Source organism: Palaemon carinicauda, chromosome 2 (assembly GCF_036898095.1).
Source record: "Palaemon carinicauda isolate YSFRI2023 chromosome 2, ASM3689809v2, whole genome shotgun sequence".
In the NCBI taxonomy this organism is placed as follows: domain Eukaryota; kingdom Metazoa; phylum Arthropoda; class Malacostraca; order Decapoda; family Palaemonidae; genus Palaemon; species Palaemon carinicauda.
Window position 1 is genome coordinate 14,060,055 of NC_090726.1, and position 19,886 is coordinate 14,079,940.

Consider the following 19,886-nt stretch of genomic DNA (forward strand, 5'->3'; position numbering starts at 1 on the left):
AATTAAATTTTTCTCTAAATTTACTGCTTGGGAAAATATGATCATTGAAGAAACTGTTAAGGAAGCACAGTCATGCGTGAGAAAAAAAGACTTGGTGAATCTTAGAAAATTGTTAATCATATCACAGGAATTTTAAATTTAATTTGTTTTATTTCCGACCATGCACCAGCTCTTAATTTCCTCACCCAAGTTTCTGTTAGGGGTCCTGAAATTTGTAGGGTGGGAAAGGGACTAAGATTATTCTTGCTCTGGAAAATCAGTTCAAATTACTTGATAATATTTTACTCTGTCCACAGAAAACGTGGCTTGCTTTGTGAGAATTTTGCTAAACTCCATTTTCCTTTCAATTTTCTATAGAAGTTCATAACTGTATGAATCTTTTTTTAAATTGAGAAAATGCTCCTTTGGTTTTTGCTTTGCCATAGAATGCTATTAAGACTTATTACACCTGTTGCAGAACATGCTTTTTAACATTATCCTATTAGTCTTATTCTGATTCTGGTTTTATACTATCATTCATTTGTACATTAATGCTCGCTCAGAAAATTATTCACGATATCCATGAGTTCAATATTTTATCTCCATTAAAACTTCAGGAACTTCAATAAGACTACAACAAGACCTAACTACATCAATAATGCTAAACACACTTTAGCAAGACTAGATCATTTTAGATATCAAAATTCTATCTCTAAACAAATAGGCCAGTCAGTTCAGTTTTGTTGCAACTTATCATTTACAGTTGACAAAAAATACCAGTGGTAGGTAAACTAACATGGCAGTGTGATAATCCTTGGGGAAACTAAGTAATTAGTTCCATTTCGGTAACAAGTAGTAAAGTTTGAGTAGAGAAATCTGTAATTTTTTCTCATGAACTTTAAAATTGGACTAGCAACTTGGTATAGATATAGAATTACGTTATTCCTTCAGAGCCCAATTCCCAGTTTCTCTTTCGCTCTCCCATGGATTTTGTCTATTCTATTAGTCTTGAGCAGTTTTCTTGACAAGGTCCTGAGTGAGAGACAGATTGTGAGAAATTTTTGCTTTGTCACGAGACTTGTCTTGTTTGCCTTCAGCATATTAAAGTATCTTTGATAATTATGACCTCCCTCTAATCAGATTTCTCTAGTCATCTTTCACCACGTAATTGGCACAGTGCCATAATCCGGGATATTTTAGTCAACTTGGTTTCGTTGTTTAACAACTATTCTTTTAATTCGGTAATTGTTCAGTTAATAATGGTCTAGATTGGTTTTAAATTATTCCTTGGCTTTTGTTTGCAATTTATTGCATCAGACTTCCCTCTACGAAAAAGAAAATTTGTAGTAAATATTTTCCATGGGGATAACGGGCTCGACAAATCACCCTAAGCTGAAGGGTTTTGATGTACTCTTTTTACAATAGAATATTTTGGGTACCACCCAGCTATCTCCCCTTCTGGTATTACGAGGCTGGCAATAGAACTTAGTTTGTTCCATCAAATTATTGCAATAACGGCACACAGTGAAAGGTATCAGGGTTGCCTGTGGTATAGAGCCTCAGGGCTAGATATAAGATGAAGGAAAGTACTAGTTTTAATTAAAATTCCTAATTTATACTTTTAATTTCATTAAGTTTTTTAATAAGATGACGAGATTGATTTTGTAAGCCTCTGTACCAGTTGAATTTACACCATTCCACGATTGAGACCAAAACAAAAATAAAGCATTGTAAGGGTTATATTGAATATAGTTCTTTGATATAACTGTATTTGGCCGGTAGATTGGTTTTTAAGTACAAAATTTTAATACTATCGGTTAAGTGTTGGATAGTTAAACTAAATGTTCAACTTGACTAAAATGAAAGCTAATTTTCCTGCTTTGGTTTACAGAATGGAACATCATCTTTGTCGGGGATCCCATGGCAGTTCTTAGAAATCTGCTAGGCAGGAAAGTGTACAACGTATCCTGGCTTGGTCAGAGCACGTCAGGTGAACACTTGTACATCTTTGGCTGCAGGCAACACTCTCCTTTGAATGCATCCATGGAGACTAGGAACTGGAAGGAATGATCCACATAACTAAACCATTACGTAAATCTTCAGGATCTTGAAAGAAATTAGGGTTGAATAAGTGCAGGCCGGCTTTCTAGGATCTTAGTGCCCCCCAAAATAGCCATGAATTTCAAACTACTCAAATTTCAGGACTAAACTTTTTTAGCAAGAAGTGTCCCCGTTGAAGACAAAAGGAAAATATTCACTTTGATGAATATGGGTCAGTAGAGCAGTCACGGCAACATAAATCCTTCAGGACGCTTGCGCCTTCCAGCTGGAGCTATAGTGGTGAATTAACTAGAGAGATAAGTAAAATAACGCTGAACTTTGTGGACCTCGCTGCATTAGACTGAAGGAATTAAACTCTGTAGACCATGCCTCGCCTTCCCCAGAGGATCGCCAGTTCTGGCCAACCTCGGTCATAGCAATTGGCCAAACTAAGCTTTCCATACAGGGACTCTGCAGTCAGTTTGCTGAAGGCTCCCTAGGAAGGAACTTGAGTTTGACACGTCTTGAGGCTTGCATACATGAAATACAGAAATCTTTAAGTTTGGCTCCAGAGTGAACTCTTTCTTTTTTTGTTGTGCAGTTTTGGTTTTTGATTGCAACCTTACTGTACATTAAGTACTAAGCGTTTTAAGCTTTCAACGTGGTTAGAAAATTACCTGCTTGAGCAGATTAAATTTATTGTATATTTGTCTTAGATTTTTTTTCTAACAGTTTTAATAAATGTCATGGGTAAGGAGTTTAAATAATTTTGAGGAAAGTGAAATTATATGCTGAATAAAATTATGAATAATTTGAAGATAGTTACTCAAGTAGGGGATTAAACGGTTTTTGAAAGTTTTCAATCTAAGGCAAGGGTCAACCATAGATTTTGTTTTTACTTTGGAATGCAGTTTTTATTGTTTTTGTGCCAGAAAATAGTCATTAATATACATGAAAGTTTTGTAAGGTAAAATTTAAAGGATCAAACAAGTAATATAAAGTCAATGCTTATATTTAGTATTTCCAGAAAATTGAACAGCGTTACAAATGACTTGAAATTGTCTGTAACCATAGATTTTCCTACTACAAAATTATTTTCAAAAATATTCTGAATTCCACCAACAGATGTGTATTCTGCATATAGTAGCCTTTTCAGTATAGTGTATACAGTATATACACTACACCTCTTATACTGAGGTAATCACACTGTACCAGGCTGCTCTTCAATACTTGCTAATGTCTAATTTTATGTCCTGTTATTCTTTTTTGCCAATTTAAGTTCTAATATATCTTTTAGAGAAATTTTACATTACTCAGGTTTTCATGCTTTGAAATGCCACAAAGGCTCTTAACTATGAGAACTATTAAATCTGTCCTCTTATCAGTGTTTATGCTTTCCCTTATTTTATTAAAAAATTTACATGCCAATCCCATGACTTTTTCTTTTATGCATACTTGTTCCTGTAAATTACTTTAAAAATAGCTTCTGATGAATGAAATAGCCCGCACAAGCGTAATAAAGTTATTTAAAACATTAATATTGTTTTAGAGTAGGTTAGTACCCGTTTTATTATTTCACTCGTGAGTTATCTTTTTCATTTGTTAAACTTATCTTTTATAGAAGTGCTATAAGATTTAACACATGGACAGTGGACCGCTTAATTAATCATATACACCAGGTCACTTCCAATAAGTTTACAATACTGTCTAAAGTGCAGTGATAACTGGAATTTAATAACTGCTATAAGGCATAAAGTTGAAGATACATCTAACATAACTGAGGTGTCGTGGAAAAAAAAAATAATACATACATAGAAAGGTTTAGTTGACTTCAAATGATTTTGATTTATATAAAAAGGTTAAACTGGTCCTGAAAGGCCTTCAGATCTAGTTCAAGGTTATTAGGCAGTTATGAAAATAACTATTGAAAGCAGAACTAGGCGTGTGCTGTGGTTTGCAAAGTTTTATACTTTTTCTTAAGATCCTTAATATTTACAAAAAAAAAAAAAAAAAAAAAAAAAAACCTGCGCATTCGCATCTGTTAACAAAACAAATGCAGAATCCTATCAAGAGGTACTATTAGCTTTTTCACATGCATGGCCTACTGTGAACGTACTAAAATTTAAGTTTGCCGTATAGTGACTGAAATTATTGCAACTGGTGAGGTGTGACAGAAGTTATTTCTCGGTATTTTCCTGAGAAGCAATTTAAGTTAAGGTGCTTGCCAAAGACCTACCTAAAGGCTACATGTCTGGTCTGAAGATTGGCGATTGATAAATTTCAAAAGGGATTTCGTCCCATAAAACACAAGCCCTGTCCTACGAAACCTATAGGAATTGATGTATACTTATTTGGGTGCTCGGTTTCTGAAATAGTATTTTTAGCAGTTGGAGAATTTTCTTCAATTTAAACGTTTTTCTAGATACATTTTCTTTCTTGGTCATGGCGGCTCCGGCTGAGAGGCCAGTCCAAAGTTTTGGCCAATATTAAAGGAATGTCTATAGTAAATCTAATGAAAGCTTGTTGTATAGTCTGACCTATAGTAAACTTGGGTCAAATCCCGGTCCACATGATCGAGCATGCCCGACAGGCAAACAGTGATACCAGGCCACAATAGTTATTGAGAATGAGGGTTGATGACGTCAAAGCGGGAAAACTAAAGGCAGGGATCTGGCTACACTGTATGATGCCAGATCCCTGTCTGGTTATTCCGCTTTTAACGTCATTAACCCTCATTCTTACTAACTATTGTGGTCTGGCATCACAGTTTGCCCGACGGACATGCTTGATCGTGTGGACAGGGCTTTGAGCTCTGTCCTCACGATTGAACATGATCGACGGGTTGACAGTGATGCCAGACCACAATAGGTAAAATGAGGTTTGGTTACGCCAGAAGGGATCTGGCAACACAACAAAGACTTTGCAAAATATGCGTCTTTACGGTCTAAAAGTTTATTTAGACAATTAGTAGTACAAATGATGCCCCTAGGTCACGGACTCTGCTAGATATCGAGACTAGACTAGATTTTAATTTTCAGTAAAGATCAGTTTTATTTACATTAAGATTAGTTTCTCATGCATTCCCTAACACTAAGTGCGTGATTTAAAGTTTGTATAAAAGATCTCATTTAAGAAGGTATATAGGTTGTAAATAGTTCAAAATTCACTTTGTCACTTACACTTTTGATCGATCTATAGTCTAAATACAAAAGGTTGAATCTAGTACACTTCCATGGGATACTACTCTGTTTAATGATTGGACATAATGAAAGCGAGTTAATAGTTAATACAAAGTATTATTTTGTTGACCAAATCTATCAATACCAAAGCTTCATCTTCAATACCAATGGTTGTAAATCATTATCATAGTTCGTGCACAACTGCTTGGAAAACAGCACTAGGAGTAAAATGAAGATTGCAAAGTTGTCCTCATCCATCAATTCCAGCAGATTATTTGCAACAGAACATAGATGTCTACGTAAAATATCATTCTGATTGCGGACTGGTTGTCTGGGAATATTTCGATTTTATAAATGATCAAGTAGTTTAAAAATTGCCTTTTCTATTGAATTCAATATAAATTATAAATTAGAAATAGGTTTGTATCAATTTGAATTCTTAAACTTTATTAGCCAGTTCGTTGTTGCTAAACACGTTTGAAGCCTTTTTTCAGTTATATTTTCCATTACACAATATAGGATATGATATACCTTATTTATGTCTGTTAATGTTTCCTAGATTTCTTATTCTATTTTCTCCTAAAACGGTAATCATACTTGCATTTTTAGTATTGTATTCCCACCGGTCATTTTCTGTTATTAACACAACGTTTTCTTTCTTTGTCTTCTTTCCATTTTCTTTTGTGACATTCGAACCAAGAGCTGTCCTAACAGTTATAGCGTTTACCCTTGAATGGTCACGTAATCATGTTTTTATTCACCATATTTACTAGTCATGAAGAAATGTGAAAAATATTCTACTGTTCCTAGAGGTTCAGATCCAGGTGTGGATTTTACCTCCCCCCGGCAATCATATATTTCCTAAGTGGGGTTACCAAAACTGTTAACGCTTAGCTATTAAAGTAGTTATAAACTTGTGTTGTTCAGTGTAAGTTATATTTTTATATCTTTTAAGCGATAAATTTTACTAATTTGATATTTAAATTTGATACGAATGTTTTTTTTTTCTTATAATAGATGTTATGCAGGTAATAAATATCGTTTGTCAAATAGCAGCAATGATGATTATCTCTTTGGCACAGTCAAAAGTAAGAAAATAAAAAGGAAAATGATGAACACTGCTGTTGTATCTAATGCGTCACCTATTGATAAATGGAAGACATTTATAGATGACGGCTCTAATGCAAATCACCTGAAAGATGATGTTATTAAAGCAAAAACTCCTCGGCTGATTTTCTTAATGCTTTGTGCTTTCACGTTCAGGTTCAATAGCAGTTTTGCTGCCCAAGTGTCATCCCAAATTTTAGGTTCTATTTAAGGAAGGTAGAGATATGCCATTTCTTACAGTGAAAGATGAGTTAGCTACTGGTTTTGTAACTAAAGTGGCTTTGTAGTATTGTAATAAAAAAAGGAAATGTATGGTGTATGTAAGTATTTATATTTTACTACCTTACTTATTGGACCCTGAATATGTTTTAGTTGACCTGTTGTTAATATGGTCGAAGCACAGAGAACTCGAATCTAATGGCGAGTCTGTCCCTTAACCATAATTAAATGTCCTTATCAAGGGTCTTCCAATAAAGCGTTTTTTTCACTAACTTCTTAAGATATTAACGTGTTGTTGTGTACACTGACATCCATGGCCTGTGTTATAAGTGTTGCAGATAGGGTCATATGGCCTGGAAGTGCTAAATGAGCATTACTGTCGATTTTGCGGTAAATCGAATGAAAATGCGGAAATTGTAGGGGTGTTCATAATGTCAGCCCATGAGTGTTGCCCTGAAGGCCTGAAAGTGATCCTTTGCATAAGACAACCTATGAAAATCTAAGGAAGGATAGTTCTCCTTTATTCATCTCCAGGTTCTGTAGTTAGCGAAAATTTCGGGGAAAAAAACTTAGGGAACTGAAAAATCAAAGTTCGAACAGGAATAGATATCGTGAGGAGATTCAAGTTGAATACAATAACATTATTTAAAAATTTCCCAAAGAGATGGAATAACTTAAAAAGGCAGTATTGTGTATAAAGAATACTAATTATATTGGATATTTCCCAAATAAGATGGTTGTTTTTAATGAAAAGGGTGACTCCAAAAGTTAAGGTTGCTGGGGTCTATGATAATGGTGGTGAAAGTCTAAGTGCAAGGCCTGCTCATCAGCTAATAAGCCAAATTATGTGGAAAATGTGGTCACAGATTTTACTTACTGTCTTGATTCAATAACCGAATATATTGAAAGTCTAACCAATCGGCTTCCTTCTGAAAGTAGGTTAAGAGAGAGTATTTCTGAAAATGGCACATGAACTCCGTATTGTATCCTGGAATATAAATAGTTTAAGAAAACGAGATACTGAATTAAATGCATATACTTAGTCTACAAATGTTGATGCAATAGTGTTGCAGGAAGTAGGTAGAAACGCTTCCTATCCACAAATTGACGGTTACGAGTCTAATTACAATTTACATAAATACTATTCCAGCATAATACTGCTCTGATAGTAAAGTCAGTGGTACTGAATGTTTGGCAATTAAAGTATGGCTTCAAGAGGCTAATATATATATATATATATATATATATATATATATATATATATATATATATATATATATATATATATATATATATATATATATATATATATATATATATATATATGTGTGCATTCATATTCTTTTGCTATTGAGGATCTGCCTGATGTCATTTATTCTGAAGATTGTGTAGTAGTCGGTGATTTAGATGGCAGACATAATAATCTAGGTACTTGCTTCTTGTTTAGGGAAAGAGAACAGATGAATATCATCCATGTATCATACACAGAATAGGAGATCCCCTAAGATGCCATCTATGTGACGTTGAAAATATGGCCCCAGCATTATGAAGCCCAAAACAGGATAAATTGAAGGTGTATGCATCGAATGGGGGTAGTGATGGCGGTCTTGGGGATGTCTTCTGGGTTCATAGGCACCTGATAATACCCCTTCAGGAGGTTGAGTGTGGCGAAAACCTTGGCTTCGTGCATGTACGAGTCAATGTGCATAATTCAATGGCCTATCTTCTTATATGGTGTTAGCGAAGGTATGGACTGTACCGAGTCCCCATTCTAGTTTGGAATTTGATGTGAAACAGTTGTTTTCTCTGTACATTAAAATAATATTTCTCCATTTAGGTGAAAAGAGGGTATAAAATGTATGTTATGAAAATATAATTGCGGTTATTTCGGAAATGTTTTGTCAATTTGAAGTGCTATGTAACATTGAAATTAATCATCACAGGGATGTATTTGGTTTAGTCTATTTCTACTGAAACATGGGACTTACTAAAATGCTTGTTTTGAGAAAATTATAGCTATGATTAAATACTATATAATTTCAAACCTGTGAAATAGTCTCATAAATTTAAAGATTATTTATGCAGAAAGTGTTTTAATTTGTAAAATATAATTATTACGATGTTTTTTAGCGGTTTATGTTAATTATTACTTAGGTTTGACTTTTGTACTTAGCTTTTGTTCATATATGTAAAATAAAGGTAGAACGGGTTATCTAGCAAGATTAACAGCATCTTTTACACCTTTCTACCTTCGACCACTTTGTTGCCCAGGTAGTTTTTGATAGCTGTGCATTCATTTTTTTGTATGTCTGTCTGTTGTAAGTCTGTGATTCGCATTACTTAAAAATATTGACTGAATCTCCGGAAATTTGGTGGGATGATCGGTCATGATCCAAGAACAATTTAATTAGATTCTGGAATTGATTAGGTTAAAATTCAAGACCAAGATCACGAAAAAGTGAAAAAAAAAACTCTTCTTGCCATATTGTAGCCAATCTTATTTGCATGAAACTAACGCTAAAATACACATAAATATATTGTGTATCTTGTGATATATATCGTGTTATACTAATGCCATTAATCTTTTTAGCAGTTGGGGAGCAAAGGCCAACGGAGTCAATGAACATGCTGAAATTCTGGGCTCTGTCACTACGAGGCCATTGTTTTCCGACTTGTCTACATAAAAATGCATCAAACTCGGTGAAATGATTCGTTATATTCAAGGACCATTTGAGTAGATTTGAGAATGATAGGACTGAAGCTAAAGGTCATGAACATGAAAGATTTTAAGCCATGATGACAAATTTAGATATGTGTTTTAGGATCAAATACCCACAACATCGTCAGTTTTCTTGGTACAACAAGTAGTTATGTCAATAAACTGTCTGAATTTTAATTTTATTAAGTAAATATACTGGAATCAGGATATTTTACCTTTGAAATCTTCGTTGCAAAGGTTATGTTGTGATATGTGTATATTTATTTGATAGACGTGTAGTTATTTATTTGTATGTGTCTAAGCGGTTATGATTCGCATAAATCAAAAACTATTTTACCAAATTTCATGAAAGTTAGATCAAGATCATGAAAAGGTCGTTTTACCGTATTGTGGCCAATTTGTATCTGATTTGTATGAAATTAGTGTCAAATCTTTGCAATTCAATTTCCTATCTTGTGATGTACAACATGATAATGTGATGTCATTATCCTTGCTTATTTATGTTTGTATATTTATTTGTTTATTATTCGTATAATTAAAAACAGTTTTGACCGAATATTATGAAATTTGATTGGATGATGGGCCATGATACAAGGACAATTGATTCGATATTAGGAGTGATTTGATCGAATGTTAAAGTGAGGTAACAAAAAGATAAAAAAAAAGTTTTTCTTATATCGTGGTCATTGAAATCTTTATTGCATGACACTAGTGTCGAAGTATGCACAATTTAATTGCCAGTCTTATAGTATGCAACAAGGTATAGTGACATCAAAATCCCTGTTAGCGGTTTGGGTACAAAGCTCAGCGGGATCAGTGAAGTTGCAATAGTTGCAGTGGTCGTCATTATGCTGCCATTATTATCCAATTTCTTTGCATGACCATGGTAACAAATGCAGTATTGGCGAAGGTATGTGCTCTACCCAGTACGGGTTCTAGTTGAATTCGGTCTGTATTAATACATTTGTCAGTAATATATGCTAACATTGAAAAAAGGGCTATGAAAAAAATATTTCATTGATATTTATTATAATTATAATTGAGTAACTTCCTCTTATTAATAAAAACAAACTTTTTTTTCTACATCATTTTTACAATAAATATGGCAGTTCTGTTAATAGCATTACATAAGTTATACTAGACCATAGGATTTAAGGGAGAGAGAGAGAGAGAGAGAGAGAGAGAGAGAGAGAGAGAGAGAGAGAGAGAGAGAGAGAGAGAGAGAGAGATATTATTATCATTATTATTATTGTTATTATTATTATTATTATTATTATTATTATTATTATTATTATTATTATTATTACAAGGAAGACTCCAAAGTTCATACATGGTGTGAGAACCAAAATTCTTCAAGTCTAAGGGACCTAATATAGGGAAAGCAGAAGAAATTAGAAATTATATAACAATAAGAACATTACTATTTGCGGGATGGAATTTAAAATCAGTGTTTTTTCCAGATCGGGAATTGTAACATATCTCTTGGAATATCAGTGAATAATTGGTTTATTTTGAAATATTGATTAAATATTTGTTTAAAATATTGTACCTGGTACCTATGTACTATTTAAATCAAGAAACCCTGTCTATTTCACAGTAAATATTTAATTAATACAGTAAGAATTTTCTTGTATAATTTTAAGTATCAGTGTTTCCCTTAAAATGACGAATTGTTTTCTTTATAAATATAGAATATATGATTTTTTTTTCTACCAACCTTTTTCAAGGTTAATTATGTAACCAACAGATGTCACTGGTTTAGTAAGTGATGACGTAATGTCTTTTGAAAGTAAATGTTCTCTTGAAGATTCCTTGTTAGTCTCTCGACCAATCAGGAGTCGTTTCTCATTCTTTGTCTTAAAATAATGGCACAGACCTTCTGATTGGTTGAAACTTGGAAGGAAGCCGGCAAGATAGAACTGTAACCGGTAGGAAATCAGGAAGCAGTATCAGTGCGTGTTGTGGTTCAGCCTTGTTCATACCCTCATTTAGCTGCTCTAATCATTTGCATATCGTGCTGGCATCTTTTCTTTCGGACCTGATGTTCCAGTAATCTGCACCATGCTGTGGGGCTGTGGTATGAAGGTAAACTCGAGTTTGCAATTTTGGTGTTCAGGGTTTGGGTAATCTTTCAGAATTATTTTTTGAAATCATCTTGCAGTTTTGTATAGGGATCTTTTTGTTACCTATCTCTGGAAGACATAGCCATTATTCATATTGGCCAGAAGATGCCAGTTAACCATATAATCAGTTTTTAATAATGAACGTTTTAGGTTTAATTTATATAAATCAAGGATGAGATATAGAACCATACTTTGATGTAGTTTTTGGGAAAGTTATGGAAATTCCTATCAGACCTTTTTAACCAGGTTGGTGTCTAGAATTTGCCGAATACTTAATGGCTAAACTCTTGCTTAAAAGTTGTCAACGTAAGTCTTCTTTTTCTAGTATAGTAAGCATATTGCTTAGGGGTAATCGTGAGAAACTGATCTTAGAAACCGACATACTTAAAAGGATTCAAATCATTTAGAAATTTGGTTTAGAGTACTTACACGTGATAAGCAATAAAATTTGGTTACAATTCTTAAAAAATAATTTTTAGTATTTTATATTGAAGCGCTTAGTATATCCTGGGAATTTATTTTCGGTAGCATTTGATGCATTGCTTAACTAGTGTTAATTGGATTTTCAAAAGTCTTGAATTATTTTATAGGTTTGAAAACTTCCAAATAACCCATACACATTTACTTTGGTAGTAATTTTCTTGAATTTTGAGCGTAAAGTTACGTTTTGGTGGTTTTGGGGCCTATTTTGAATTTATGGTAAATATTGCTTAATTGAATTTTTAACTAGTTCAAAATCTAAGATTGTGGTTTTTAAAAAAAAAGGTGTTATTTCCAGAACTTTAATCAAATTTTTGGTTGGTTTTCTATCGTACCTGAATTAACGATTCATATTAGGTCTTAGTTTGATTGCAATTATTTTTTGTTTTAGAAAATAACCAGTAAATATAGCTAGGGCGGATGGGTCTGTATCGCATCCTTAAGAGTAAAAGTTACATTAAGTTTTGACTTCGGTTGCTAACTTTTCAAATTCGTCTTTGATTTTAAATTGAACAGCTATGGTTGATATTCATTTTTCCCTGATTGTAAGCGTAATAAGGTGTTTAGTTAACGATCTTATCTTAATAAAGTGGTTTTGGTGGTTAAACTAGATATGAAAAGGAGTTTTTGTATTTTAAGGGGCTTGGTGTTATAGCTAACGACATAGACAAATGTGCTGTAAGAGTAGTTGTGTTAATCTGATGATTCTGGATGTCATTGGTTTTGGTGGGTCCCATTTATCAGTTTTATATAGCTCTTGGCTTTTTAGTTTTCTGGGTTATTACAGTGCCTTTCAGGATTTTAGCTTGAACACACACAGGTCTATGGAGATTTAGCATTAATTTGGTAGTCTTTATATCTATATTCTATTAACTTGAAGTTTAAGGTTCACTAGAATTTTTTTTTCAAGGAAATTCAGTTTGGAGAGACTGAATTTGAATATAGTTGGAAGCCTTAAGATTTTAGTAGATGTTGTAAAATGTATAGTTTGAGGTTAGCGAGTTTAATGTTTTACAGATCTCACAATACAAAAAATTAAACAAGTGAAATAGCATTTGTCCCAGGTGTCACTAATATTGAAAAATTTAGAGCCTTGGAAGTTCAAGGATTTTGCCACTATGCATTAGGCAGTGACTGGTTTATAAAACAGATGTATCCATATATTATCCTCTATCTATAAATGTGCCGTCTATAGTAAGTTGAAAGCTGCTCTGATATAAGCGTTGCTAAATTGATATTTGAACCTTTTGGCTAATGCACTTTGGCAAATTGATCTCAGCCTTTTGGATACGTCAGGTTATAAAAGTTAATTCCAATTCCTGTCATCAGTTTTTGTATTCAATCGTGTGTAACTGTTTTTATTATATAGTTGTGGTTCAGGTTTTTACTTAAGGTAGTTTATGCTCCTTAATGTTACCAATGTCTTTTAGTTTATAATGTGCATGAAACAACTGATAAATGGTACAAAATGCTTGTTTTTCTTTTCAGGTTTAATGCAGTGTCGTTAAAAATCAAGCTCTAGAGATTACCGATAAGCTCTCACAACGTATTTTAAACTACGAAGCATTGATAAGAACGTTGATCTTGCATCCTACACATCTTTAGTGCTTTGTCATTGAGAAAGCTATGGGAAATTGAAGTTTTTAACAAGTTGCGATTTATTCACTGTATAAAAGTATGAAGACTAATTCACTCTAGGAGAATAAGATGCAGCATGCAAAAGAAGAGAATGCAGCATAAGAAAGAATGCAGCACGCAGCAGCAGAAAGAAAGAAAGAAAGAATGCAGCACGCAGCAGAAAAAAAAAGAAATGCAGCACGCAGCAGAAAAAAAAGAATGCAGCACGCAGCAGAAAAAAAAAAATGCAGCAAGCAGCAGAAAAAAAAAAATGCAGCACGCAGCAGTAAGAAAGAGAATGCAGCACGCAGCAGTATAAGGAGAGAATGCAGCACGCAGCAGTATAAGGAGAGAATGCAGCACGCAGCAGTATAAGGAGAGAATGCAGCACGCAGCAGTATAAGGAGAGAATGCAGCACGCAGCAGTATAAGGAGAGAATGCAGCACGCAGCAGTATAAGGAGAGAATGCAGCACGCAGCAGTATAAAGAGAGAATGCAGCACGCAGCAGTATAAAGAGAGAATGCAGCACGCAGCAGTATAAAGAGAGAATGCAGCACGCAGCAGTATAAAGAGAGAATGCAGCACGCAGCAGTATAAAGAGAGAATGCAGCACGCAGCAGTATAAAGAGAGAATGCAGCACGCAGCAGTAAAAAGAGAGAATGCAGCACGCAGCAGTAAAAAGAGAGAATGCAGCACGCAGCAGTAAAAAGAGAATGCAGCACGCAGCAGTAAAAAGAGAGAATGCAGCACGCAGCAGTAAAAAGAGAGAATGCAGCAGTAAAAAGAGAGAATGCAGCACGCAGCAGTAAAAAGAGAGAATGCAGCACGCTGCAGCAGAAAGGAAACGAAATGCGGTAGCACCCGAAAGTATTTAAATTACTAATTTAAATGTTCTCTTGATTTTGTCTTTTCTCTGTTCACACTTCTGCTCCTTTCTCCATTTTTTTCTTGACTCTTCTCTGTTCACACTACTGCTCCTTTCTCCATTTTTTTCTTGACTTCTCCATTAACGTGCGTATCTAAAAAAGAATAATAAAGGTATTTAGTCAACTAGAAACTTCTGTTAACTTAAAATGTAAATAATATTATTAAACACGAGCAATGGGTTTCCAATTGCTAAAAAAACCATTTCGTTTATAAAAAAGGCATAAGATAAAAAATTAACTCAAAACATGCATGAGATACTCTGCCTTTTAAAATAAAACAACAAATGATAATCGGCAATTTAAAAAGACCGTTAAATAGATCTTAAATCTTTTTTATTGCTTTAGGAAAGTTTTATGAAAATTCCTATTGGATTGAAATAACTGATAATTTTTATTGAAATTAGCATAGTTAACTGACATCCGAACTTGAGGGAAAATATTGTTAGTTTATACGTATTTAAAATTTGAAAAACTGAATTACACAGTAAACTTGCCTTTTTAGGACCTTAGATGGATGTGCAATCCACCATTCGAAGCCAAATTTTGATAGGCAGCAATCTGAAAAAAGGATAACTTGAAAATGCATTTTTCTGGCAGTGTCATTGCCTTTATCTTAAAAAAGCTAAGCATACTACGAAATTAAAAGCTTTAAAATACTCGACTTATATACAAAGGATGTTAAATCCCCAAAATAAGTTAAAAGTTTATAACAGGATAGTTGGCTAACAAACCTTGTAGTAAATTACTGAACCTTATATAGTAAACATTCCATCGTTCTCCCTTTCTCAAATTCTATATTTAAAATATATTTTGTTAAACTTTTAAGTAATTTTACATAAAACTGTTAGTTACGCTTTATACCAGCTCTGCCCTATATATTGAAAACTACAGACCTATTCTTATAAAGGTGACAGTTTTTACATTTCCCTTAAACAAGTAATTTTTCTGCTTAATTACAATGGAATATTAGAATTACGGTAATTGAACTTTCATCTCGATTTATATGAATGTTCTAAATCTAATATAAAATTTAAGATTTTATAAAAGTTAAAAGTTTTATAAATAGTTATTTGCAAATTGCTTTAAAAGCTAGCTAGGTACGACAAATTTGACGGTTTTATACACTTTCTGATAAGGTTTCCGTATTGCATCAGGGAAATGGTAGCAAATTTCTTCCACTCATGGTCATTCCATACTACGAGAAAAATTTATTACCAAGTTAACCTATCCGTGAAAAAAAGTCATCTTATAGTTTCCGTATAAGTATTGGGTCATTTAGGTCCCATTACAACCCGGTGGAAAAAAAAATGAACATTAGTTTGTGCAAATGTTGAGCAAAACCTTAAACTCAAATACCAGTCTTCATTTAAAAAGATTAATTTACAAGGACGATTAATTTACATATAAAATATATCTAGGCATGTGACAAGTGTAATAAGTATATACAAAAAAAATGAAATATTAAATTGCTACTATCAACCTATCTAAATATCTTAATATAAGCTTCAGGCCATCACGCGCACTCCCTTTCATACATAAAATCCAGTTATTAAGGTTCCTAATAATCCTACTATTTTCAGTACGCTGAAATTTTCACTTCATAGACGAGGCAGATTGAAATTTTTTAAAGTTCTCTATATAAAAAAATATTAAAGGAACCAATAGTTTCTTACATGGATATTAAGCTTTCTCTCATGGGCGTTTCCAATGAATTAAACCCTCTGAAATGAATAATACATTTCGGGTAACGTCCTTAGCAATGAAATACTTTATTCTACCCATGAGCTCGAACTTTCAAAATTTAACTCGTTTTATTAAATGATACTAAATAGCAGTCGCATTCAAATCTACCTTATGTCACTTGAGTCAAACTTGGCCAAAATTAACTAAGATTCTAGATATAGAAATTAAATAGCCTCACATTTCAAGACCAAAATCAACCCCAAAGGCGTAAGATATTCGTCAAGGACATACATGCTGAAAAACAGTAATAGCTTAAATACTTCAGAGTCATGAAAACCAAGACTTGTGTGTAAAGAACCTTCCAAAACAAGGAAATTCAAACTTATTATTGTAGTGATAAACAATTTTTAACAAGAATTTCAGGAACTACAAATGTGAAATTGCTGATATATTATGAATTAAAAACACATAAAAGTTTTAAAATTTTCTTTGGTGATCTATACCAATCTTTGATAAATTTCATAATATCTGAATGCTAAAATTTTGTATAAGAAATTTTTTAATACACTTGTTCACATGAAAAATACTGTACTATATGCTTGTGGAAAACCCATAAAGATAATTAGTACATTTACATGAAACCTGCCACAAGAACTTTAAGGAAAAAAAAAAAGTCCATGCGAGTCTTGGGAAACCAGAGTAGAAAGGAAAACTTTTCTTCTGAAGTCTCTTCAGAAATTCAGTCCTTAAAGACAATTAAAACTGCTTAAACATTAAACTTTAGAAAATTAAAAATAGGCACACCTGTGTAGAGACGTTAACCAAAATCTCTCAAACTAACCTGCAGGTAAATGTCAGCAACCAAAATCATCAATACTAGCAATAACTCAACTAAAACAAAATAAAAAGCAGGAGTATGCGAAGTAAACAAGACAAGACCAGAAAAATCGGAACGAAAAGGAAGAAAATTAAGAAAAACACCGCAATAGGTATAAGAAATGAAAAGTAGAGCAGATGATAGACTAGAATAAAAGCCATAGATTAAAAACTACAATGAAAAATATTGCAAATGCAGTGGTAACAAGACTAAATCAATAGAAATATGAAAAATTAGGTATTGGAAAAATAGCAGTACAATATAAAAGTGGCTATTTAATGTACTCATTACGACCTACAGTGATTTTAAATGTGAAAATAGTATTTTGGCTACAATAGACTTATTAATGAGATCAACAGTTTTTGTAGGATCATTTTCTTCGTAGTCTTTTCGTTATTGAATTTTCTCAAAATCTATTGCTTTACTGGTGGAGTTTCAACGTTCAGCCTTCTTGCAATTCTTGTTTCTTCATTTTCATACACGAGTTCCGGATAAACCTGGAAGAAATCAAAGCCTGTAATGTAAATATTAAATCTTAACTAGTGTATCTTTGCTGGAAGTAAGCCTACTCTTTATCTTAAATGTAGCAAGAAGTAGCTAAATTGCATTTAGATATTTTATATTCATATTTCACTTTAGATTCGGTAAGTTTTTTTTATATATAAAGAAATCAAAAGTATTTTTACGAGGACTTCAATGCTAATTTGCCTCTTACCTTTCAAAATGATATATATTCTCCTTGTTCTACCCATCGAAAAACAGTTTCCATTTTTTTTACCCATTGAAAAACCGCAGTTCCAACAATTTTTATATGAAGCTGAACGTCTGAACAACCTGAGAACAGAATTTTACCTAATAATCTTACAAGTTATAAGTTCCAAATCTTACAAGTTATAAGTTCCAAATCTTACAAGTTATAAGTGTCCAGTCTAACAAAAATCTTACAAGTTATACAAGTTCCCAGTTTCAAGTTATATACATTTATAATCTAACAAGTTACACATTCACGATATTAAAAGTTACACATTCACAATGTAACAAGTTAGCCATATTCATAATTCTAAGAGTTAGCCATATTCACGATTTTACAAGTTATCTATATTCCCAATTTTAAGCACATCATGCTAGCAATCACAAATTCTTATCTTTCGTTACGATATATCTTTCCCCGAACAGGCAAATATCTAAAGACTTAAAATTAAGATTTTAAAACCCCAAAGTAAATTAAATAATCTACATTATAAAACAGCAATAACAACAAAATGCAGCAGTTTATGGTCCACTTTATTACAAAAGCCCCAGACAGGTTCATATTTATGTCTGGGAATTGGCTAGTTCTCATCAGGGTTAAAAGAATACATTTTAACCCTGGTTTTCATCACCACGCTGGCCAGTGCGGATTGGTCTGATTGTTTACGGCCTATAGTAAAGGTTTCACCAAGTAACCTTTTTTTCGTTCAATCATAAATTTTAATATTTTTCTTTCTATATCAATTTGGTTTAAGAGATGTCATGTGCATTTGCATTTATCGCCAAAATATCTGTCAATCAATACTAACTTAACACACTGGTAACTAACGCCAAACTATATGTTCAAACATATATGCTTTTAAACTTCAAAAAATAGTTACTTTAGCCAGGTACTGATGAACCTTTAATACTAATTAATTACACATCGGTCTTTAATGTATTTATATTTCCCTATCACTATACCGCCTCTGATATACAAGTTGCAGCCAACAAATTAACAAATATAACTTCAGAAATAATTTTCGCTAGAAATAAGTACTTATAAATTAGTGCAAAGTCTAATCACTAATTCAAACTATAACTAATTTATATGTTTTAGATTTGATTTTAAGGCATTTTCATTTATCATTTGCATAATAACCATAAAGCTTAACAAATGTTGAAGTAAAGTTTTATCCACCTACCAGTACTAGAAGTTTTGAATTTGTGGGTCAATTTTTAAGTAAACATTCTTAATAATCTGTTTACTCCAGTTCAGCTGAATGAAATGTTCCTTTCAAAAAAAAATTCCGTTTCGTATGCAACCGTTTATCGTTCAAGATTCAACACCTCACTCAGTATGGCAATTAAAAATCTGGAAAAGAAAATTAATTTATGTACAATTTCTACCATCCCAAAAGATTTGCATATGAAGACATTACCAGTGAGAATTCTAATTTTTTCTATATTTACCAAAAAAATTTTCTTGAGTAATAAGAGCATTATTTTATTACTAAATTTCCATTACAATTTGTGGCGTATATATTCCAATAAATATTTTGAAAAGAATATCTTCATGAATTTATCCACTTGAACTGCATGTATAAAACTGGGAAAAACACCAACCTACTTGTGTCTGACGCTACAGAAATACTTCAGACAAAATTGAAAACCTTTAAATACCCAAGGTATATATTCTATAAACCTGCTGCAAAAACACTAATGAGACTGCATTAATTAATTCCATATTTAACTTCTTTAATTGTGAAAACTTCTATACACTTGTCAATAAAGAAAAGATTGAACTTCATTTACTAAACTCTCGTAACTAGTATATGAGTCTACTAAGACATCAAGTAAAACAAATTCAAATGCAATCAGAATTCCCCATGAAAGCAAATACCTTGGCAAGATAAGTCATGAGAAATTTAAGTAAACGTCATGTATCAAGACTAGTTTCTACAGTAAATGCAACATCTATGTTTAGGAAAATAAAAAGAATTAGGTCCTCACTTCACTCCGCATTCTCTACACTACAGGTATAAACATAATAAAACATTAAATTGCCTTATAGCGCACCGTGCCGGTTGACGCCAGGTTTATTTTCCCAATGAATCATACTTTTAGAAAACAATATAGGTGTAACATCACATCTAATAACTTTTACAAACTTCTGTACTGATACAGCAGTGCATATTTAAAACA

General features: G+C 32.8%; 3 long non-coding RNA genes across 8 annotated transcripts in view; 2 read left to right on the forward strand and 1 right to left on the reverse strand.

The window, feature by feature from the left end:
• The window catches only part of LOC137623284 (uncharacterized), a 125,720-nt gene extending 122,320 nt beyond the window's left edge, over positions 1–3,400 (forward strand). Inside the window, exon 2 of the long non-coding RNA XR_011040587.1 lies at positions 3,217–3,400. This is a non-coding gene — a long non-coding RNA (uncharacterized lncRNA). The remainder of the gene's footprint in view (positions 1–3,216) is intronic.
• Positions 1–19,886, forward strand: part of LOC137623269 (uncharacterized) — a 478,525-nt gene that overhangs the window by 201,869 nt on the left and 256,770 nt on the right. The gene's annotated exons all lie outside the window — the stretch shown is intronic.
• LOC137623259 (uncharacterized) overlaps positions 1–19,886 on the reverse strand; it is a 492,316-nt gene that overhangs the window by 109,076 nt on the left and 363,354 nt on the right. For 2 of the 4 annotated variants that reach the window (XR_011040577.1, XR_011040576.1), the window contains 3 exons: positions 18,887–19,056; positions 17,668–17,786; positions 17,216–17,449 (listed from right to left, as the gene is read on the reverse strand). This is a non-coding gene — a long non-coding RNA (uncharacterized lncRNA). Of the gene's footprint in view, positions 1–17,215; positions 17,450–17,667; positions 17,787–18,886; positions 19,057–19,886 lie in introns of those variants that run through there. The other 2 variants (XR_011040580.1, XR_011040578.1) reach the window with 2 other exon arrangements.